Below are 5,453 nucleotides of genomic sequence, written 5' to 3'. Positions count from 1 at the left end.
GTTGTAGCTACACAGAGAAAAAGGTAGATGGGATACAAGGAGAATAGAAGCATCAGGGAAGAGAGAGGTGAAGGTTTATAAACTAAAAGAGGAGGCAGTTAGGGTAAGATATAAACAGCTATTGGAGGATAGATGGGCTAATGAGAGCATAGGCAATGGGGTCGAAGAGGTATGGGGTAGGTTTAAAAATGTAGTGTTAGAGTGTTCAGCAGACGTTTTTGGTTACAGGAAAGTGGGTGCAGGAGGGAAGAGGAGCGATTGGTGGAATGATGATGTAAAGAGAGTAGTAAGGGAGAAAAAGTTAACGTATGAGAAGTTTTTACAAAGTAGAAGTGATGCAAGGAGGGAAGAGTATATGGAGAAAAAGAGAGAGGTTAAGAGAGTGGTGAAGCAATGTAAAAAGAGAGCAAATGAGAGAGTGGGTGAGATGTTATCAACAAATTTTGTTGAAAATAAGAAAAAGTTTTGGAGTGAGATTAACAAGTTAAGAAAGCCTAGAGAACAAATTGATTTGTCATTTAAAAATAGGAGAGGAGAGTTATTAAATGGAGAGTTAGAGGTATTGGGAAGATGGAGGGAATATTTTGAGGAAGTGTTAAATGTTGATGAAGATAGGGAAGCTGTGATTTCGTGTATAGGGAAAGGAGGAATAACATCTTGTAGGAGTGAGGAAGAGCCAGTTGTGAGTGTGGGGGAAGTTCGTGAGGCAGTAGGTAAAATGAAAGGGGGTAAGGCAGCTGGGATTGGTGGGATAAAGATAGAAATGATAAAAGCAGGTGGGGATATAGTTTTGGAGTGGTTGGTGCAATTATTTAATAAATGTATGGAAGAGGGTAAGGGACCTAGGGATTGGCAGAGAGCATGTATAGTTCCTTTGTATAAAGGCAAAGGGGACAAAAGAGAGTGCAAAAATTATAGGGGAATAAGTCTGTTGAGTATACCTGGTAAAGTGTGTGGTAGAGTTATAATTGAAAGAATTAAGAGTAAGACGGAAAATAGGATAGGAGATGAACAAGGAGGCTTTAGGAAAGGTAGGGGGTGTGTGGACCAGGTGTTTAAAGTGAAACATATAAGTGAACAGTATTTAGATAAGGCTAAAGAGGTCTTTGTGGCATGTATGGATTTGGAAAAGGCGTATGACAGGGTGGATAGGGGGGCAATGTGGCAGATGTTGCAGGTGTATGGTGTAGGAGGTAGGTTACTGAAAGCAGTGAAGAGTTTTTACGAGGATAGTGAGGCTCAAGTTAGAGTATGTAGGAAAGAGGGAAATTTTTTCCCAGTAAAAGTAGGCCTTAGACAAGGATGTGTGATGTCACCGTGGTTGTTTAATATATTTATAGATGGGGTTGTAAGAGAAGTATATGCGAGGGTCTTGGCAAGAGGCGTGGAGTTAAAAGATAAAGAATCACACACAAAGTGGGAGTTGTCACAGCTGCTCTTTGCTGATGACACTGTGCTCTTGGGAGATTCTGAAGAGAAGTTGCAGAGATTGGTGGATGAATTTGGTAGGGTGTGCAAAAGAAAATTAAAGGTGAATACAGGAAAGAGTAAGGTTATGAGGATAACAAAAAGATTAGGTGATGAAAGGTTGAATATCAGATTGGAGGGAGAGAGTATGGAGGAGGTGAACGTATTCAGATATTTGGGAGTGGACGTGTCAGCGGATGGGTCTATGAAAGATGAGGTGAATCATAGAATTGATGAGGGAAAAAGAGTGAGTGGTGCACTTAGGAGTCTGTGGAGACAAAGAACTTTGTCCTTGGAGGCAAAGAGGGGAATGTATGAGAGTATAGTTTTACCAACGCTCTTATATGTGTGTGAAGCATGGGTGATGAATGTTGCAGCGAGGAGAAGGCTGGAGGCAGTGGAGATGTCATGTCTGAGGGCAATGTGTGGTGTGAATATAATGCAGAGAATTCGTAGTTTGGAAGTTAGGAGGAGGTGCGGGATTACCAAAACTGTTGTCCACAGGGCTGAGGAAGGGTTGTTGAGGTGGTTCGGACATGTAGAGAGAATGGAGCGAAACAGAATGACTTCAAGAGTGTATCAGTCTGTAGTGGAAGGAAGGCGGGGTAGGGGTCGGCCTAGGAAAGGTTGGAGGGAGGGGGTAAAGGAGGTTTTGTGTGCGAGGGGCTTGGACTTCCAGCAGGCATGCGTGAGCGTGTTTGATAGGAGTGTAAGAATATTGTTGTGGTTGGGGATAGCCAAGTTAGGTATATGGATAGGGCGTTCTGCTTGAAGGACAGGAGTAGGAGACAGAGAGTTTGCTTTCCTGGGGCTGGGATGGAGGATATTGTTAGCCGTCTGGATGACATCATGAGAGGTAATGGGAGCAATCCTATTATCTGTCTCAGTGCTGGAGGCAACGATGTTGGCAGACGTAGGAGTGAGGACCTGATTAGCAGGTATAGGTCAGCAATAGAAATAATTAGAAGTAAGGGTGGGAACCCTCTCATATGTGGTATTTTGCCAAGGAGGGGAGTTGGAAGTGAATGGTTGTCCAGGGCAATTGGTGTCAATTGCTGGCTGGACAAATACTGTAAGGAAAATGCGGTAACATTCATTGACAACTGGGACCTCTTCTATGGCAGAAATGACATGTATGCTAGGGATGGGGTTCACTTATCTAGGTGTGGGGTGGGAGCACTGGCAACTGCAGTGGAGGGAGCAGTTAGGACTTTAAACTAGGAATAGTTAGTGGTATGGGTTTTGGCAGGAAAACAGTGAAGTCCCAGTGTAGTAATATTGCGAGTTCTAGGGGAACTAGTAATAATAAGAACGAGATAGATATTGAAAAGCCAGGGACCTTGGGTGATAAGGACAGTAATAGGTTTAGTAGAAAAATAGAAATGAGCAGGAAGGGTAAAGAGAAAGGAGAGTCTTTCAATGTTTATTATGCTAATTGCCGTAGTGCTAGGAATAAGATGGACGAGTTGAGATTAGTTGCTATTGTAGGTAACATTGATGTATTTGCCTTAACTGAGACGTGGTTTAATTCAAAAAGTCGGGACATGCCTGCGGAATGTCATATTCAGGGTTTTAAATTATTCCAAGAAGATAGAAGTATTGGGAGGGGGGGTGGGGTGGCATTGTATGTCCGAGATCGCTTGAACTGTTGCATAAAAACGGGTATTAAGTCTGAAGTAACACATACAGAGTCTGTTTGGATAGAATTTTCAGAGGGGCATGAAAAACTGATTTTAGGAGTGATATACCGTCCCCCTAACTTAGATAGGGACCAAGGGAAACTACTATGGGAGGAAATTGTTAAGGCCACAAGGCACGATAATGTAGTAATTCTAGGAGACTTTAACTTTAGTCATGTTGATTGGAATTTCTTGACTGGGAATTTAGAATCGTACGACTTCTTAGAAGTATTTCAGGATTGTTTTTTGAAGCAGTTTGTGACAGAACCTACAAGGGGAAATAACCTGCTTGACTTAGTTATGGCAAACAATGAATCCCTTGTTAATAATTTAGAAATTTCAGAGGAACTGGGTGCTAGCGACCACAAATCAATTACATTTAGCATTGAATGGAAGTACGATAGTAGCGATAACTCAGTAACAGTCCCAGAATTTCGCTTAGCAGATTACGATGGGCTTAGAGAACACTTATCATCTGTTGACTGGGGTAACGAAGAGAGCTATCAATATGACAGTTTTCTGAACACTATACATGCTGCTCAAAGAGCGTTTATCCCATATAAAGAAATTAGATCAAATAGAAATGACCCAAAATGGATGAATAATAGGCTCAAATATCTACTAGGGCATAAGAAAGGAATTTATAGGCGTATCAAAAGAGGTGAGGGTCATCTTATGAATCAGTATATTGACATTAAGAGGGACATTAAAAAGGGGATAAGAAAAGCTAAAAGGGACTATGAAATTAAAGTTGCTAGGGATTCTAAAACTAACCCAAAAAGTTTTTTCCAGGTCTATAGAACAAAAGTTAGAGATAAGATAGGTCCCCTTAAAAATAACTATGGGCACCTTACTGACAATGAGAATGAAATGTGCTTGATTTTAAATAATTATTTTCTCTCAGTTTTTACACAGGAAGACACTAACAATATTCCAGTAATTAATTTTTACAGTGGGCTAGAAGAAGATAAATTATGTAACATCACAGTCACTAGTGAGATGGTTGTGAGGCAGATAGACAGACTGAAGCAAAATAAGTCGCCGGGTCCTGATGAGGTTTTTTCAAGAGTTCTTAAGGAATGCAAAATGGAACTCTGTGAACCATTAACTAATATTTTTAATTTATCTCTTCAAACAGGTGTAGTGTCTGATATGTGGAAGATGGCTAATGTAACTCCTATTTTTAAAACAGGGGACAAGTCGTTACCGTCAAATTACCGCCCAATAAGCCTGACCTCAATTGTAGGCAAATTACTAGAGTCAATTATAGCTGAGATTATAAGAAGCCATCTCGATAAGCATAGCTTGATTAATGATACTTGTCAGTGGAACGCCTTCCAACTGAACAAAAGAAACTAATGGAAAAATAAATAAATAAAGAAATGATTTAAGGAAAAACAAGATAAAATGATTTTTGAGAAATTTTACTTAAAATTTAAATATAATAAAAAAAATATGGCCTTCAATTCAGGTAGTTGGGTAGGAGTAGGTATGGCCCTAGATAGTTCCTCTGATGTTATTTATGTAGGTTATCCTGGGCAGATGGTAATCCGATGTTCTGGAATCTCCTACCACTTGGATGGAGCACAAGTAGTATAGGTAAGGGCCGGTAGTTGTAGAATAATGTTAATAAGTATTATTAACACACGTCTTGCCCCTTTATCTGGCGTCTATCCTGGAAGACCACGCCAGGAACAGAGCTGACAAATAAGAGAAAATAAAACTGGTTACCCATAGTCATGATAATATAACATCTAAGAAAGAAAAAGAATGATAAAGGCCAAAATCATTACTGGTAACCAGCAAACACTAGAAAAGAACAAACAGTAATACTCCTGGTAGATCACCCTACCTGATTAGGAGAAGAGTGGAGGCGAAGTGACTCTCCAAACTTCCATCCACACCAGGTAAGGTCAATATTACCAGGAGTAGAAACTTTAACAAATCGGACACCAGGAACTAGTTTTGCCCCAGCCCGCCAGAGAGGGGGGGGTGTGTGCGCGCGCAACGTAACTCTCTAATGGTTCCTGGTTGCCCGAACAACCTTAACCCCACTTACACCTACTTTTCCCTCACAATACTCAGCATGGATTCACAAGAGGCCGGTCTTGTCTAACTAATTTATTAACTTTCTTCAGTAAAGCTTTTGAGGCTGTTGACCACAATAAAGAATTTGATATTATTTACTTAGATTTTAGTAAGGCTTTTGATAGAGTTCCGCACCATAGACTGTTAAAGAAAGTGGCAGCTCATGGCATTGGGGGAAAAGTGCTCTCGTGGATCGAGTCATGGCTCACTGACAGGAAG

At 40.7% G+C, this 5,453-nt stretch overlaps 1 long non-coding RNA gene across 1 annotated transcript; it reads right to left on the bottom strand.

Moving 5' to 3' along the window:
- Nucleotides 1–4,554: 4,554 nt before the first annotated feature.
- LOC138852803 (uncharacterized) lies at nt 4,555–5,221 on the bottom strand. Its single transcript, XR_011392090.1, has 2 exons — nt 4,999–5,221; nt 4,555–4,846 (listed from the first exon to the last, which is right to left on the bottom strand). It is a non-coding gene; the product is annotated as an uncharacterized lncRNA (long non-coding RNA).
- Between the last annotated feature and the right edge of the window lie 232 nt (nt 5,222–5,453).

The sequence above is a fragment of the Cherax quadricarinatus genome, chromosome 16, assembly GCF_038502225.1.
Source record: "Cherax quadricarinatus isolate ZL_2023a chromosome 16, ASM3850222v1, whole genome shotgun sequence".
Classification (NCBI taxonomy): domain Eukaryota; kingdom Metazoa; phylum Arthropoda; class Malacostraca; order Decapoda; family Parastacidae; genus Cherax; species Cherax quadricarinatus.
Note: the sequence above shows the minus strand (reverse complement) of the source record. Positions and strands in the feature narration are given on the sequence as shown.